Genomic DNA, 17309 nt, shown 5'->3' with positions numbered 1-17309 from the left:
TGGCCACATTCAGTTCAGAAAACCCCTTCCAGCAAGGAGGGCTGGCAGGATGCAGCAATTCTGACTTTTGGAAACCCTGATGGGAAGAGAGGGTTGTATGGGATTAAGGGTGAGTAGCAGGATTCTGAAGTACTGTTCCCCTCTTCTCTGAGCAGTGCTTGGATCATATGACCTCCAAAAGTCCCTTCCAACTTGTATTATTCCCCAATCCTGTAGGGAGCTCAGGATGCTGTGCAGAGCAATATGTTGAACCATATCAGGTGTCCAGAAACACAAGATGAGGCAGGTCTTTGTAAATATTTTTTCTGTGCAAAGACTAGACCAGAAAAATATGATATTATCAATAAGCTGTATATAGCACTGTGCTTAACATAAGAGGTAGAAATTGCTCCTGAAAAAAGACACAGAACTTTCTTGACCATTGCAGCACCCCAGCACATGAGTGAGGACCTTTGGAGTCCTCCTGAAGCAAAGGAGTTTGTAGAACTGAGGCATATTTTCACTGCCTGCTTATTTATACCCCAGTTACCTGAGTCAAGGAAAGGATTTCTCCCTCAAGTCTCTGTGCAGACAGAAGAGGGAGGCAAACAGGCTTCTCCAGAGCACTCAGAGCAGGAGAACAGCACATGGGAAGAGCCTCCTACTCTTATCAATGCAGGGAGATACCTAAAAGCTGGGCATTGAATATACCCCATCAGTCCCAAACATCAGCAGACTCCTTCCAACAACAAAAAAAAATCTCTTTTTACAGATGAAATAGTGTGGTTGATGAGAAGCACAAATCTGCCAGTAGATTGCCATCAAGAAAATGACCTTCAGCCTCCCCTGCTTTATTTGGTGCTCATCTGGAATTGAAAGAGGAGTGATGAGAGGATGGAAGGCATTCAGTCACTTTTGAAAAGCTCCTTCTCTGTGTCCATGAGAGAGACTGGGCAAACCATGTCAGAGCTGGGAATGACTCAGGGGCAGCTTTGTCTCCAGGCTCTGTCATTCTCAGCTGCTCTGCTCAGCCTGACAAAGCAGCTGAGTAGAGGAAGGGCTTTTAAGGAACCAGACAGAAAATCCTTGTACTGCAGACCTGGATTAAACCTGACCTCAGATCTAGGGGTTTGTCTGTAGAGATTGTACCCACTACAGGAAAACTGTGGGTATGGTTCTTCCTCTTTCAAAACTTATGAAAAAAGTTCCCAGATCTAGGATTCATTCTTCCTGACCAGGAAGTCTGTCTAGTTTTTTCTACTTCATATCAGTGGCTACAGTTAAGATTAAATTCTAGTCCATGTCCCATCATTTCATTTCAGTAGGAGAGGATTCAGTTCCTCCAAGCCCCTGGCACAGTCCTGGGATGGTTTGCTGTCTGCCCAGCAATCCCAGCACACGGGCAGGGCACAGGGTGGGACCCTGAACTCCACCTGGCAGTGCCAGGAGTAACAAATGACAAGGACTACACTGAGGGTGACAAGACTGTGCCCTAACAATCGAGCCTTTGTAAAGTTTAATACCAGTGGCGAGAGACTAATCAAGAGCTTACACTTCCTTTGATTCTATTTGCATACAAACTTTTTCTGTGATGGTTACCAACACCCAGGTGCTCTGCTTTTGCCCCCAAACCAAAATAATGAGCTGCAAGATCAGCTGCACACCCCATGCAGAGAACACTGGCAGGATAAGTGCTACTGAGGAATGGCACTGGCATTCCACCAAGGTGGTACTGCAAAGAAACAAGACATCAGTCAGTTGTTAAAAATAATACTTGACTTTAAAAAGGTTATCTTACTGGATAACTTGCTGGCTCAGTAGCTGCTTTATAAAATTGTCTATGCTTTTGACATGTAGCATCCTGCATGTATCTCAAAGAGTCCCCTTCTCACAAAGTGCTACTGGAGGGCCCAGCTGTACCTCACACAGAAACACTGAACCTACCCTCAAAGGATGTTCAGGTTTAATAGAGATCTGTGTTAGGCTGCAGATCAACCAGGCTGAGAAGGCAAGTCTGTGAGGAGACTTTAGGCTGAGTCCAACAACTCTGGAGTCTTGAGCATGGAAAAGATTAGAGAGAGTACTGTAAAGGTTGGTCAAGTCTCCTAATCCCTCAGCAGTGACCATTCCATCGACCTGCAGGGCCATAATCCCTTTGCACCACGTTTGGGGAGTACCCCCAGCACCAGGGATGATTCCCATGAACTTCCCAACAGGAAGCTGTGCCAGTTTCTGCACAGAGGCCTCTAACTTATCTGCTTTCCTTTTTCTGTCCTTCCCTCCAACCATCCTAAATAATGTGAGTCCAGAATCAACACTGTCGGGACCATCAGGTTCATGTACTCCCAGCTGAGCATCTGCTTTTCTTGATGAGTGAGCACAACTGCACAGGGAATGCAGGACTTCAGGGATTCCTCACTAGTCATCCCTGCACTACAAGGAGTAAAGCAGAAGGTTGACTTGCTGTGGCCTCAACTCGACTGCTCCCTGCCTGAAATGCCTGGGTAAAATTCCAGAAGGTGTTTAGGCAGGTCCTGTCTGTTTGACTAAACCTGTCAGTGATCTGAGATGACTGATACTCCCTGCTCTTTGGTTAGTTCTGGAATTCTATAAGCCCAGGAAGGGATAAGTAAAACAGGGATCTTGGACAAAGTCATGTTCCCATAGATTAATGGTTTCCTTCACAGTAACAGCCAACAGATCCCTGTTTCAGAGCAGAGGGTACATCCTTCCCTCTGCATGCTCTGGGCTCAAAAACAACTTGTAAACAACATCACAGAGATAAATTTTCAATCTGGAGTAAGAGATAACCACAACCACTGCAGAGTTCAAAGAAGGGAAAGAGCCCTCGGTCTGAGAGGTGCAGATGTGCTGAAGCCATGAAAAGATGTTGCTCTCACCAAGCACTGTGGGGAACTGTGTTCAGTACTGACATGGCTCTCTCACTCCTTCCCTACCCAGCCTGTTCTGCCTCAGGAGCAGCTCCAAACAAAGCTCTGAGGTATCACCTTCATTTACTCTCAGAAAACAAGGGAAGTCAAAACCATGGCTGTTCCCAGCTCTTTCAAAATGAGAGGGCTGAGCTCCCTCTCCTCTCTCTCCTGTCACACGCTTGTTGGCAGAACTGCCACGTGCCCTGGCAGCATCCTCCTCTAAGTTGCTCCTCTTTGGTCCGAAAATGAGCTGAAGAAAAGGCCTGTGAGCCCAAGTTTGGATAAGCCACACCAAGAAACCTACACCTATATCTCAAACAAGCCCCAGAAGCGGGTGATCCGGGAGAGGCAGATCCTGAGAACCCCAAGTGACCCTCTGGAGCCAACAGACAGCAATTGGCTGCATGGGGGCCTTTCACAGTCAGTGTTTCTGTAGTTACAGCTACTATCCCTAGTGAGATTTACAATTCTCAGGTAAGTTTAACAGCTCCCACACTAAATGTCACCTGGCTACAAGAACAGACTGTGCACCCCACTTACTGCCTCAGCACCAGCTCAGAAGCACATGGGACATTGCAGTGTGACACTGGTATCTGCAGCAAACACAGCAGTAAATGATCTCCCTGTGCTCCAGCTGCAAGAAGGGCTTGGAGCTGCTTGTTTCTGCCTCTCTCCCCCTCATCCTCACCCTCCAGTTTCCACCAAGGAACGTCTCCTAAACCCAGCACATGAGTGGATCTTCTCGGCCCTGCCTCTCTAAATAAAGGAGAAACTTCTCAGCTGCCTATTCCGGGGTGATTAAGGGGGAAGGGAGGCTCTGAACAGCCTGATGAGGATTTACAGGTCGCCGGCTCCCTTTCCCCGCTGTCAACCAGGGGCAAACCCTTAATGGGGCGGAACGGAGAGCGCAGGGCTGGCTCCCAGCTCAGCCCTAATGAGGGCCAGCTCGTTAGGGAAGGGCAGGCACGGCGCAGAATGAGTCAGGGACCGAGGCACAATGGCTCTTGAGGGGCCATGAGCCAAATCACGGCGGAGGGGGCACAGCCACCTCCTCCTCTGGCTGCTCCTTGCCTCTTAAAATCCCATTACTTTCCTTTTATTTCACTGGTGGGGAGGGGAAGGAGGGGGAGATGTCCGGGAGGAGCTGCCTCCGTGAAGTGCCTTCTGTCAGCAGAGGTCGGGCCCATAGGATCAATTTTTTTTCTGTGGATGTGATTTTCTTGTCTCCCTCTCCCTCTCTCTTTTTTTTTTGAACAAGAATACGGGCGCCAGGCTTACAAGAGGTCCTCAAGAACTGTCAATCAGGGGCATGAAATATTCAGAGAGCTTAATCTTCTTAGGGGATCTGTAGAGACCCCCTCGTGGGGTCTGAATGCTCTTCATGAACTTGCAAAGAATGGGTAAGGGGAGAGAGGAAAACAAACACAGCTGAAAAGGATGAAAAGAGAGACATCCTTAGACAGACACCCTCACATCTTGGTGAGGGGCATATTATAAGAATTTAAACAGAATAGAAAAGACCTTTTAAGACCCAATTAGTGGGTCTCCTTTCTGACTGGGAACCTGGAAAACCACCTTTGGGTACTCTTCATCATGGCTGTTTCCTCCTTTCTTTCCTCAACAGGTAGCCCAGTTCATCAGCATTCCCAGCTCGACCATGACCTGGTTTTTGACCTTATACAACTCACTGCTTCTCCACAGATTTTGACTTTTCTGTGGTCTGGCCAATATACAAGAATTCTATCGATCTGGTTAGTTAAAGGTCAGGAACAGGTAGACTGGCCTGGTGGGCAGTCTGCAGGCTGCATGAATTTCCTCTGAGATCCTGGGAATTAGATGTGGATTTTTTAAGGTATTTACACAACTGAAAGTAAGGCAGTCTTTGGCTACTTATTTATTTTGGGCTCACAGCAAGTACCTCTGTTAAAGGAACACTGTCCTAAAAAACATACTGTGAGACATGACCCAACTATGTGAGCAGTAAGAGCCCTTGCAGATATTTAAGATAGATGTACATGAATACATTTTATTGCAAAGTGAAAACTTGGTTATCTGTTTTCCAAAGACCAGCCAGGGACAGGCTGTCTCCTACACAATAGTTACAGTCAGTTCTCTGAAAAGTGACTCTTCCATGTTTCTAATTCTTTATATCTCTATTTAAACATCTTAAGGAAATTCTATGTGGAGAGTGAATGCTGCAAATAAAATAACTTGTATCAAGTTATCACCCTCACAAAGTCAACTGTGTCTCTAAAACTTCATCTCCCATGTTTCCACCACCCTCAGAGAATCACATCCAGCACCTCTGCCTTTGGGGAGACAGACCAGTCCTTAGGAAAAGAATTATTAAAATGAGCAGGCAGAGAAACCTCCTGTATTTATCCCTGCCAACAGCACCTGAAATGCAGAAAATAATTCTATTGCTGCTGCAATTTCTATGACAAGAAAAAACTTCAAATCACACTGGGAGGATGATCCAGCAGTGAAAGACATCAGTTCTGAATTGAAGCCATATGGGTGGTTGAACATAAATGTCTCATTAAGCATCAGGCCTTCTTTAAGTCAAGAAAAGCAAATTATTGTCGTCCTCTGGCTGGCTCAGTAAATCCTAGTTTGGGAAACAACTCTGCAGCACAGTGTGTGACACCTGAGGATCTGGCCTTCACCCCCCCCCCCCGTCTCACTGACAGAAAGGAGCAAGGGAAGGGAGTTTTCCCGTCAGGAGATGTATCCATTTACCACAATATAACAGGATAAGTCTGAAAAGGATTGTTGCTTTCCCCCCTTCCCAGCCCTTGGGGGAAAAACTACCCGTGTAGTGAGTAGTTTGTGTGCATCTTACACAAGCTGGGGTGACAAACTGTGCTCAGTTTTACATCTGGAGGGCACAGCAAGGTTGGAAGTGTTTGCTTATTCATTGAGGGGTAACAGCTACAGCTCTGCAGAGAGAGCAGAGTGGAGAAAGAGGAGAAAATCCAGTACCCAGCCAGTGAAACCTCTACAGGGAAAGCTTATGCAGGAGCATTTAGGAAGAGAAGGTGCCACTGTGGGTCGAGAGAGGGGGCAGCACAAGAGCAAAGGCAAAGTACATCTTTTCAGGCAGAAGTAACGAATTAAAGACAAATAAAAATAAGGAAGAAAGCTGCCTTCTCCCTCCTCCTCTTCTCCTGCACCTGGGGTCATGCTGTGACCTTTCAGAAGACGGGATGTAAGAGTGACCTTTGTCAGAGTGTGACAGAGCGCCCAGCCAGGCTTTCCGAGCGCAGACGTGGGAGGCCCACGGGCAGTGCTCCCTCCCTGGGCAGAGGTCCTGACCTGCAGCAGCACACTCAGGGAGCTGTCAGGGCAGGCTCCCCAGCCCCAGCTCCTCAGCTTTGGGAAGGAAACACATGCAGGAATACAGCCTAGCACACAAAGAGCCCGCTCTTAAAACTTTCTCATCCTGCCTGTAACAACAGAGGCATTGCTTGGCAGCTCTGAGACAATGCTTCCCTCTTTCCCCCTCTGTCCTCTCTCCGAGTCCTAAAATAATCTTATGAAAAGGCCACAACACTTGGATGCTTGAGTTGCTTTCAGGAAGTCACAGGCACACTGCAGTCCTTTTAAAGACAAGAGAGAGGGGAACGGGGCCAGAGGTCCTTTGCTGCTTTATTTCCACCACTCTAGAAAAGCAAACAGCCCAGCACACCTCACTGGATGTGCTGATGAGGCTCCCAACTCAGGAACAGCTTGGTGGACACCCTTCTCTGGCTCCTCTCCCAGCCCCAGGCCTGTGTGTGTATCTCTCTGTCCCTGAGTTTTCCTGCAGTCGCTTGCACAGCTGCAGAAGAGCAAATGAAGGCACAGAAAAAACAATCCAGCACTGGGACAGACCCCAGCGAGTTGTAAACAGGTCAGTCCCGAGCAGCAAAGCAAGGAAACCCTGGAGAAAACACGGCAGGGGCTGCGTGACACCGGGTCAGCCCCCCACACACACGTGCTCTGCTGCCTCTTCCAGGGCCAGGCACTTCCCCTGCTCTCCCCCAAAGCCCTGTTTTGGCTAACTCAGAGCAGATCTTCTGAATAAACACCTCTCTGTTGGACATGCAGTTCAGGTGCCGGCTGCTCCGGCTGGGAATCCCTCATGTCCTTGCTATGTCCTGGAGGCATGAGAGGGCAGAGGAAGCAGGGCAATCTTCAGCCTCCATCTCCTGCTGCCCCACGACCTCTGGGCTGCCACTGCTGACCCTGCTGGGGTTGCAAGGGGTTGGCTAATTTGGACACGTTCAGGCAATTGCTGTCATCAGCTTCCTGCCCTGTGGATCGGGGAGGTTTTTGCTGTAGGCGGGAGTCAATTATTTGGCGATCTCGGGATGAGCGGAAGAGACTATTAGTGTTTGACATTTTGAAGGGAAATGGAAAACAGCCCACCTCTCCCTTTCTGCCAGCTAAACCAACCACTTCATATTAAACTTTACATGGCTCCTTCCTCATACAAATTAGCTCAACAACTGCTGCTCTTCTCCAGTGTCAACGGGCCACCTCACAGAAGGATGCTTGGCCACAACTCCTAACCTGCTTTCACAGGATGGCCATCTGGGCTGCACAATGGAAGCCTAGGAGCAGCAAAAACCCCTCATGGAAGACACAAAGCAGCAGGCTGAGCAGGGCACACAAGCATGGAAGTATCACCAGTTTGTTAAAATAAGCACAACTGGAGCTGCATGTTGTACACCCAGCTTCCTGACCTGACAACACGTGGGTGAAAACTTATTTGAAGGTTAAAAATCTTATTGCAGAGAAAGATCAGGGCTAAGTGGAAGGGTGGCAAATTTAAGAGCTGTTCAGATAACCCATGGAATTCACAAGAACAAACTCGGACTGTTTCAGACGCTTTTCCAAAGCTTCATTCTGGGCTTCCTTATGGGATGAAAAGGTTATCCCACTTCTCCCCAGGACTCCTCTCCATGGATTTATGCAGAAAAGAAGACTTGCCTTGGAAGTGTAGGGTAGAAAGCAAGACAGACCCATGGGGAAAATAAGCAGTAGGGGTCACAAACCAGCAGCTCTGGTTCCAATTGTATTTAAAAACTATTCCTTGAGAAAGAAGGGACAGCAGTAGGGCTGTTGGTGAGCAACTTGTTTCAGAAGTAGCAGCTATAGTGGTGATGTCTCCTGATTGACAGAACAAGGTTTACAGCTGGGATATCTCTCTCCTGTCTGCCCTAACTGCAGAATATGCCATATTAGTGCTTTGCAGTCAATGTAGAAATCCCCTCCAGAATCAAACCTTCACTGCACCTCCCACCGTGCAAAGATACAGAAGCATTTCCATTTTTTTCCCCTGCCTTAATATGATGGTTTAAGGCTTGAACAGTAGATTTTTCTATTTCCAAAGCCTTAGATAGACTGACACCAGGGAATTCTGGTAGCAAATCGTGAGGCATTGCCAACCTGCTCACACTGCAGCTCAGGAGAGTTTAAACTGCAGGCCACACTTCCCAGTAGGAGCTGGCCCAGGGAAGCTGCTCTCCAAGGCTCACACACACCAGTTTAGCAAGCAAATGCCTGCCATGACTTGTTGTGCACCAAGGAGAGAGGAAGACAACTTCACAGCTTCGAGAGGTCCAGGTTCCAATGTTAGAAATGCAAACAGAGACCCTAAATAGAGGTTTTCCTGCTCTTGAAGAATGACACCCGATGGAGCCTAACGAGGGGCTGTTGGTGAGGGGCTGCTCCCTCCTCCCTCCCCCTGCCTTTATTACCACCAGGATCCAGTTGGCCCAGGATCCCCCGGGACTGCCCAGGGTTTGTCTGTGTGCAGACAGCTCTGATGTGGCAGCAGGGCAGACTCTAAGCGCTGGTGTGATTTAATAAACAGACACTTAAGGCAGTTTAGGCTGGAGTCAGCCCACTTCGATGGCCTTCTCTGCTAATTTAACACTGGCTGCAGCCCCCGAGCTGGCGTCTCCCTGCTCATTAGGGAGAAGGGGGTGTGTGCCTGTGTGTGGGGGAGGAATTCTGCTTTCACATTGGTGCTCCAGAGATTTTATTATACTGGGCAGCTCATTTCAGGCACTACATTGCAGAGGATTTTTAAAGAGAAAGGGGGAGGCAGGGCATGCTAGTTAGGATGGTTCCCTGTTGTTATTTTCATTAATTTTCCTCTTTTTTTTTGTTTTGGTTGGGGGGGATGTGACAAAAAGGGACAATAATTGCCATTTGCCGCAGACTTTGAGGAGTCCTCCTCAGCCATTACAGATTAAATTGCATTCTGTACAAGTGTCCATCAGGCCCCAGCTCCAGACTCCAGGCTGGTTAGAGGGCAGCTGATTCAGCTGCAAGAACATTTTGCTCCACTTCTGATCTGTCCTAATTATAAAAGGGATGCTCTTGCCTTTAACCCCTCGAGTTCTCTCTTCCCTATTAGTGTGGAACAGCCCTCAGCCAGCTCTTCCACTGGTCTGAGTCACCTGGGCTGGCAGCAGCAGGGGAGCTACACAGATCTGTGCTGCCTGAGTGTGTCTCTCTCCTCATTTTTATCCCCCTGACCCACACAAACAATTCGGATTTCAAACAGGGAATGGCAAAAGCAGGACGGGTTCAGGAGTTGCAGGATCTGTTTGATCAGGTTTTCAGATTTTTGAAAAAATCAAATCTAAAACTAAAGAAAATATCCACCCTTTTCAGTCCAAAGGATGAATAGGTTGATTACACGTGGCTGAGGTGGTTTTAAGGGAGGGAGCAGCAGTGGTCCTTGCAAGTATGGCAAGAGGGAGAGGCAGAGTCTGTAATATTTTTGGAGAGGATGAGGCTGCAGGCCTATAAGGATTATATTGTGGTTCTGGCAGCACAAACTGTACCAAAGCTTGTTAACAGTTGCCTCAGGAACAGCTCCCCAGCTGTACTGACAGCACTGCAGTGTAGATACTGCACAAACACCTGCACTGCAACCAAAAAGTAGGGGGCTTTTCCCTTCAAATGGCAAACTGATCCACTCTTAAAACCTCTTACAATGGAGCTTTCCACATCTTTGGTCACAATGAGGTGCAACAGGACTAAAAACAAAGCAGAAAACCAACATGGGACTGATATTGCTCCCTTCAGGCTTGATTTTGATTCAACCCTGACATCAACTTCAGCTGCTTCACTCCTGACTGGAGCTGGGCTACATCAGATGAGAATCCACCTTTTTTTTGAAGCAGTGAAATGTGGTTCAGCACAGACCCCCCTCATCCCCTCCTAATACCAAGCTCCTGCTTTTTCCCCCTCACAACTAATTCCCATCCCTTCCACAGCCGTTCCTAAAAGAGGAGCAGGGTTAAGATTCCATGCTTCTCTGAGAACTGGCTGTGCATCCAAGTTGCCCAAGAGTGCCCTGGGCAGTTGTGGCCCCCCAGCACCACAACCAGGGCAAATCTGTGGCTTAGCACCCCCCTTCAACCAGAGACAATTCCACTGATTAACACATCCAACACCACAAGGGACCAACACCATCACATGGCCTGAAATCCTGCAAAACATGGACTGCTCAAAACTCCTGCAGGGAAAGGAATCCTCCTTCCCCACTGGCAAACCCAGCATTACCAAAAGCAGTGTCTCAGGGCTGACATGCAGACTGCCCTGAGCCAGACATGCAGTCTCAGTTTGCACTCTCCATGTGATCATGGATCAACCACATCCTATGGCAACCTATTCCTGACTGGCTCACCCAGTCAGTCACATCTTGCTTTTCTGTTGCCAGTATCTCTTTTCCTGAAGCAAGTGCAACATTCAGAAACATCTGGCTTCAGTGATGACAAAATCAACTTGCCCTTACAGGTTGTTATATTTTGGCTGATGGCAGCTAAATGGTATTTTTCCCCTTAGATGCTCCCCCCTCCTTCTGTTCGTTTCTGTGCTCTTCATTAAATTTCCACTTTAGTTTGTCTGGGAGGGTTTTTTGTTTTGTTTTTCTCAATGAGTTTACTTTCTCTGAATATTTCTTAGAGCCAACAGCCCTTTAGCCACTGGCAGTACTTCTAGAACATGTTAGGGGACAAATGTAAAAGAGAGGGGGGAAAGAATTTAATAAAATATCCAGGGAGAAGAGCAGCACAGTGTCTGTCTTCTCCAGCTAGTACTGGACAGCTCCCTCAAACCAGGCTCTCATCCTCAATGCCTTGTGGCACAGGGAGCCTTTTAATACCTTCTGACAGAACCCTGAATCAGCTCTTACCATCCCCAGTCTATAACAGTGACTATGACCAGGGCTCAGGAACACTGTGCAGGAGGTTTGCAGCAAACAATCTAGAGAAATTTTCCTTATAAAAGCATTTTTCTTGCCTTCAGTAGCCCAAGAGTGACTGATGCAACAGGTCTGACATTCCTGCCAGAGATGTGACCTGTTAAAATAATCCCTTACCCCTGTACCTACCTGTGGATTTCAATGGTCCTTGTGGGTCCCTTCCAACTCAGGGTTTTCTGTGATGTTGTGGTTCTACCTTCTAAATTCCTTTTAAAGAAGTTCCTAATACACCTTCTTTGCAACATTCAGTCTATGAAGAGCATATTTATTGCTTTTGGACTTACCCATCCTCTCACAGAGCAGCACAGAGGCACTGGTCAGAACTGGGCACGTGTTTTGGTTTGGAATCCCCTGTCCAGCCCTTTAATGCAGGATGAGCCATCTCCATCTTCTTAAAACCACAACTCTGAAAGAATAGAAATTTGGTGCTTCAGTGGACAGAACATTCTATCGCTGGAACCTTAAAATGCTGATTAGTACAGTCCATAGAAGATTAGTTTTTCCAAGTCTTTGTCACACATAGAGTGAAGGAAGGGGCAGCAATCTCTGCCAGCTGAGAGGTACACAGGGAAAGGCTTGGGTAAAAAGGTGAATTTTTTTTCAGAAAAATATAGGCTAAACCAGCAGAATTCCTGTTCATGTCAACCTTCCTCATAGTAGAGATGGCTCGCAGGCAGGTATGCTAAAGATGCTAAAAAGAAACCCTTTTTCCAGTTTTTCAAACACAAAGAGCATTTGTTTTTAAAAGGTATTTAATCCTTTAAAGATGTAAACTGGGGTCATTAGGAGAAGTGCTCTGCAAGGCTTCATACACAAATCTACTACTCATGTAAGTGCTACTTACTAACTGTTGTAAGTAAGTTAAATCAGCATAACCTTTTCTCTGTGCAGACCCAAATGCACACATACAATTACTCCTTTGTGAGATAGGAGAAAAGACAGTCTTGGCAATGTAAAATTAGTTCAAAGCAGATGCTGCACTTCAGTAAATAACAACATCAAATGATCCCATATGTAAACAAATATTTCCAGCAGTATAAATTTGATAAGTGAATGAAGCTGTGGGGATCAAACAAACAAGGAACTGCATTTCACTGAGTCAGTCAGCTGAGCTTCTGTTCATGTGCACTTTTAGCTCGCCCTAATTTTGAAAAATCACAAGCTAGAATCAATAATTACTTAATGAGTGAATACTTAATTGCTTATTTATCATCATCATTATTAATATTACTTTACATGTTGCTGTTAGTGCCAGGAGGAGGGGAAAAGAAGAGACAGGGCAAAGTATATCAGAGCAGGCGTGTGAGACATGGTTGTTTAAGGAGTATAAGAGGTGAAAGAAATCCTAAATAAGACTAACATCTGAAAAATGATCACCTAGAGTCTATTTACAACAGGTGAGGATGTCACCAGGAAAGCAGTAGTAATGCCAACGAAAATGAATTGCACTGCAGAGCTACCTAAGAATCTCTGCCCCTGACCACACTTGGACTGTGAGCTGTAGCAACCCCAGAGAAAAAGAGGGTCCCCCAGAGGGAGACAGCAGAAATAGGTGTCAATGCTCCACCTCAGTAAGTTTTAGAAGCCATCTGATCAAACCCCAAGGTAATTTATTCTCTGAAGCGCTCCCATCCCTTCCACTCATGTTCTGTGAGTGTATTCCTTCAACCCCGGAGCAAGGGAAAGGACTGTCCTTCGTTTGCACTGCAGGAGAGAGAAACCCCTGTCCTGGGTGGGAAGCAAGGCTCTGGTTGAAGGGAAGGCAGGGAAGGCCAAGCTTTCAGCCATTTTGTGCAGCCGTTTCCGTGCCCTCGGCCCGAGCTGATCGTGTCGGTGTCTCAAGGTCCCCGGGGACCGTAATCTTATGTGTTCAGAGAGGCTTTAGTTCATGCAAGGTCAGAGTAATTGTGCATGATTAATGGTTTATCTCTTCCTGAAAGCCTTACACAAAGGCTCCAAACCAAGTTAGCCGTAATTCCATACTCCTTACAGCCCGCTTAAAGGGGCAGCATCCTATTTCCTCTTGGTGGGGCCAAGCGGGTTGACTTTATCTATCAGAATTGGAAACGGGCCATGGAGCCTTTGAAAGAAGTTCCTCTCCCCCATTCAGCTCCTGAGGAAACATGAATACACTGAAAGGAAAAAAAAGAAGAAAGAAAGAGAGAAGAAAAAAAACAGAAAGAAAAAAGAAGTCCAAATTCAGTCTAAACTCTAAAGTCTGAAAAAAGACTTCTCTGTAACAGCCCCCAAACCTTTTTTGCTGTGAGATGCTTTGGTTTTCTACAGAATTGCTCCTTATCGTATTGCCAGAGCAGGGCACATTAGAACCACCTCAGAATCTCGGTTTTTATCGTGCGCCCTTATTTTGTTACAACAAGGATCATTTTTAATCAATTACAGCTTTGTGACCGCGGGCAGCCAAATAAGCTGATTAAATTATTATTTGCAGATAGCGCTCACAGATAATTCCTCAGGGATGGCTGCAAATTTAGCCCTTTTTTGTTCCACAGGGCATTAAAGCAGCCCCACTGCCCTCAATCCATGCCTTTTGCTGGAGATTTTACCTGCCTGTGTTCAGACTGGGGAGCATTTGGGAACGGCTCGGTTCAGCTCTTTGGTTACACACTGTGTGTAGTTGGGCACGTTACTCATATGCTGTTGTTCCTGCTCTCTCAGTGGATGTGCAAAGCCCTTCACCCCACAGAACAGTGACTAGTTTTGTCCACAGAGCAAATCCTCCCTGCTCTCCTGGGGCTGAGAGGCTCAGGTCACACCCCACGTTCTTGGGGGTTTTACACAAATCCAAACCCAAGTTTGTTCACCAACAGCAGAGGACAGGGGATCACAGACACGGGGGGACCAAAATAGCACTTGGCAGCTCAGGTAGACTTTTTTCTTTTGTAAATATGATTCCCACTGTCAACTTAGGTTGAGTTTTATGTGTCTGGGAATTTGAAACACTGTGTTTAGTCGGAGGCAGGAGAAGGCGAACGGCACGGTTAGAAACTTCCACACAGTTAACAGGAGTCATCCAGAGCTCGTGGAAAATGAGCTGCTGAGCCACAATGCCAGTCACAGGCTGTTCAGCCCACTCTGAAAGTGTGGCAGGAACAGCATTTATTGTAGAATGTGGAGGAGCTGAACCTCCATCAGCTGAACCCCATCATCAGCTGCCTTCAACATCTTCCTTCCTACCAGGAGTGAACTGGCTGAAAACTGCAACCAGAAGGTCCCTTGGATGAAAGAGAATCATCACCTCTAAGAGAAATGGTAAGATTGGACACTGGACTACAAACAGGAGATACCAGCAAGCTGAGGGAATTGGTCCCTTGGGAAGACTTCCAATGGGAAGCAATGTAAAGCTGGAACTTACTGGACAGACTATACAAAGAGTACAGGAGCAAACTGACAGAAGGGAAATGGATGTTAATCAAAAAAAAAAATAAACACTAATATGGAAATAGCAACACACAAGTTTATACCAAGGAAGAGTATATCAGGAAGGCAAAAAATTTGGGACAGAACTGCAAAACAAATTGCACACACCACACATAAAAAGCAGAAAGGAAAGAAAGTCATCGATGCCTTCTTCACTTCCAAATTCACTAAAAGATTAATGGTGACTCACGGTAATTTCTCCTACCAAGAGAAAGACACAGTCCAGAACAAAGACAAAGCAGGTTAAATGATACTTCTGTCAGTACAGCCCAACTGGGGCTGTGTGCTAAATCCTCCTTCCCTGGAGAGAAAAGGAAACATCATAAATTATCCAAGCTGTGGAGCAGATTCTATGCACAGGGCTTGGGTCACCACGTGCCCATACAGCAGGAACTGGGAATGGCAGCAGGCACCTTCCTGTAAAAATGGGGTCTGGGGAGAGAACACCAAAAATTCTGACCCCGTGGAAGCCACATTTGGGTCACCCTGAGCTACTTAAATTGAACACAACCAAGCATGTAGGGCTGATAAAGTCTGCCCTAAAGAGTTCAAAAGTAGTTGTAATAGTTAATTGTGAATAACTAGCATTAACTTTGATATAATTCTGGAAGGTTCTGGACAAACAGAAGGCAAACAAAGGACCCATCTTTAAAAGCACAACTCGGCAAACTACAAGTTACTCAGCTGCAACATGTAGAAAATGCAAAAAGAAAAATGAATTAAACAACCATTTTACAAGTAACTGGGAGGGGGCAGAATGATGAAAATCTGTCAATACAGAATGGCCAGGAACAAATTATGTTCCATTTACTATGCTGCATCTAATGGGGTAACAGTCCCCGTGATTAGGGGGAAGCATTAGGGTGATTTGCTTTGAAAAGTAAAGTAACAAAGCAGTGCTTTTAATCCTTGCCCACATAATGTTTTCAGAGCACAGAAGGGAAATCAAATGTAGATTAAAATCACCACAATTTGGTGTACAACTATCTAGAAAATCCTCTTAAATTAACAGCAATTTGCTGTCAAACTCCTCGCATGCAGCTCCACAGGGGAACCACAGCAGCTCCAGCTTCACTGGCACAGACAGCCCCTGGAGATACACTGCCACCATTCTGCCAGGTCATTAGGAGTCAACAATCTCAATAAATTGGGAAAAAGATCAATTGTGTCCAGATGGAACTAAACAGAGAGGCAAAAATTCAATCTATAATAAATGAATTCAAACAGATACAAACAATTATCGGCAATATTCACAGAAGGGTCTTCAACAATGCAAAGGGAACTTTGATCTATGAGTTGATGTCACCAAAACAAGGAGAAGGAGGAGGAAAACATCTTATCCCAGAATGTCCTGACAGGTGAAAAATGAAATGTCATCTTCCCAGTAGTTAAGCCTCAGGTTAAGCCAAGATATCCAGCTTTGGCCACCTCAGTGTAACACAGCTCTAGATGGACAAGAGACCACCAGGAATGAGAAGAAGGTTCGAAGACACTGATGAAGAAAAAAGATGGATGAAACTGTGTTAATTTCTATCCAAAAGTGAACAGGACATGATTCTTCTTTTGCAGTGGATAAGCAGTGGTTATAAAAAAGACTGACATTCTTTTTTTTTCTCTGGGCACTTGGTGGTAGAACAAAACATAACCAGCTTGCTGATGGCAAGAATATTTGGGTTTGTTATTACCTTAACTGTCACGAATTAAAAAGAGAACTAAGCAATAAAATGATCCAGCTACAGTGGCAGGAAAGAGAATTCCCTTCAAAGAGGGACTTTAGAGACCTTTGCCACAGGATAGCCTGAGCACACACTCACAGACATGAGCAACACAAGGGCCAAAGTAATGGCCATAAAATCATTCTGGGGATTTCTACTCCCCTGTAAGTGTTTGTCCAGCTCTGAAAAGGAGCAGCTTGGTACCTCAGCACTTAGGCTTGCAGATAAATAATCACTTTGTGGTAAAAGCTGAGCAAGGGCTGGGTGATTGGTGTAACTGCACCAGGCAGGTGAAAAACCTGTGTGGTGAAAGACAGGAATAATCAGGAGCATCCCGACTGTGCCCCTGGCTGTGGCAGCTGTGCTCTGACCAGACAGACCCACACTGGGTAAATTCCCTACTTGGACTGGCCTGAACCAACACACTGATAATCCCAGATCACTCAGCAGCAGCCAGTCAAGGTTTTGGTGTGATGAGCAAGATGCAGACTTATGGGATTCACCAGGAGCAGAGACTCAGGAATCCTGGGTCGGCTTTCAAGTCCCCCATCAAAGCCTGCAGCGGGTTTTGTATCTGACAGCACAGGACCCACAGCCCCACACAGGGTCACAGGGCAGCATTTGCCCCTCACACAGTGTTCTGTCTCAGTGTCACGAGCAGGCACTGTCTGCTGTGTGCTCAAACCCACCACAAACAGTGCCCTGCCCGCTCACATCTCCCTGGCTCCATGGATGTAAAGGTGCCACGTGAAGCAGAGCAGGTTCAAAGGAGAAAAGCCCCCCTTGCACCCTCAGCACACGTTTTCTGAAGCTGGCCTGCAGTCACGTCACTGGCCACCTTTTATTCTTTGCAATACTGTGAGGAAAACAGGATAGAAGCTTACCCATGCACTGCTACGAACACTCCCTGGAAGAGCAGGAAACAACCCTGGCTTGGGATGCAATGTCCTATCTCCCCAAGTACTATTTTTTTTATAA

At 46.4% G+C, this 17309-nt stretch overlaps 1 long non-coding RNA gene across 1 annotated transcript in view; it reads right to left on the bottom strand.

The window, feature by feature from the left end:
* LOC116795636 overlaps positions 1–17309 on the bottom strand; it is a 233305-nt gene that overhangs the window by 159680 nt on the left and 56316 nt on the right. The window contains exon 3 of the long non-coding RNA XR_004360115.1: positions 11463–11584. This is a non-coding gene — a long non-coding RNA (uncharacterized LOC116795636). The remainder of the gene's footprint in view (positions 1–11462; positions 11585–17309) is intronic.

Source organism: Chiroxiphia lanceolata, chromosome 18, assembly GCF_009829145.1.
Source record: "Chiroxiphia lanceolata isolate bChiLan1 chromosome 18, bChiLan1.pri, whole genome shotgun sequence".
Lineage (NCBI taxonomy): Eukaryota > Metazoa > Chordata > Aves > Passeriformes > Pipridae > Chiroxiphia > Chiroxiphia lanceolata.
Note: the sequence above shows the minus strand (reverse complement) of the source record. Positions and strands in the feature narration are given on the sequence as shown.